This window comes from Populus euphratica, unplaced genomic scaffold (assembly GCF_000495115.2).
Source record: "Populus euphratica unplaced genomic scaffold, PopEup_1.0 scaffold925.1, whole genome shotgun sequence".
Classification (NCBI taxonomy): Eukaryota; Viridiplantae; Streptophyta; class Magnoliopsida; order Malpighiales; family Salicaceae; genus Populus; species Populus euphratica.
Window position 1 is genome coordinate 64,233 of NW_011500812.1, and position 725 is coordinate 64,957.

General features: G+C 29.4%; 1 protein-coding gene across 1 annotated transcript in view; it reads right to left on the reverse strand.

Annotated features, from left to right (window-relative positions):
• Nucleotides 1-506: 506 nt before the first annotated feature.
• The window catches only part of LOC105116452 (WAT1-related protein At4g30420-like), a 15,486-nt gene continuing 15,267 nt past the window's right edge, over nt 507-725 (reverse strand). The window contains exon 7 of the mRNA XM_011013828.1: nt 507-517. The gene's annotated coding sequence lies outside the window, so the exon portion shown is untranslated. The remainder of the gene's footprint in view (nt 518-725) is intronic.

The window sequence follows — 725 nt, forward strand, 5'->3', positions numbered from 1 at the left end:
AAGGGAAGTCAATCATGATTTTGAAATCTTTGAAACTTTCAAATAGGAAGAAATCGAGGATGAAAAAGGCACCAAAAATATTATCGCAGATCATTTGTCAAAATTGACAATATATTCAACATCCGACATCACAACAATCGATGATTATTTTCCTATTGAATCTTTACTTTCTTTTAATTCAATGCCAGGGTTTGCTAAAAATATCAATTTTCTTACTTTAAGATTTTTGCCAGCTCAGGTGTCGGTTATACCATAATCACTAGCGTCACACATTATTTCAAAAGGTAATGACCAATCAAGAGGTTGAATGGTATGAGCATAAGTAAGCAAGTTTTTAAGTTTAACAAAGGTTTTTTCACATTGTTCAGTCCATTCAAAAATATTTTTCTTTGTTAGAAGGTTACACAATGGCTTAAATATAACACTAAAATCATTTATGAACCTTCTATAAAACCAGCATTCCTAAGAATGATCTAACATCTTTAATAGATTTTAGTGTTGGCAAGTTGATAATTAACTCGATTTTAGATTTATCAACCTAAATTCCTTTCAATGAAACAATGTGACCAAGTACAATGTCGTTTGTTACCATAAAATGATATTTTTCCCAATTTAGCACAAGATTCTTCTCTTCACATCTGCTCAAAATATTTTCTAAGTTAGTCAAACAATTGTCAAATGAATTGCCAAAAATAGAAAAATCATCCATAAAAATTTCAAGAAAA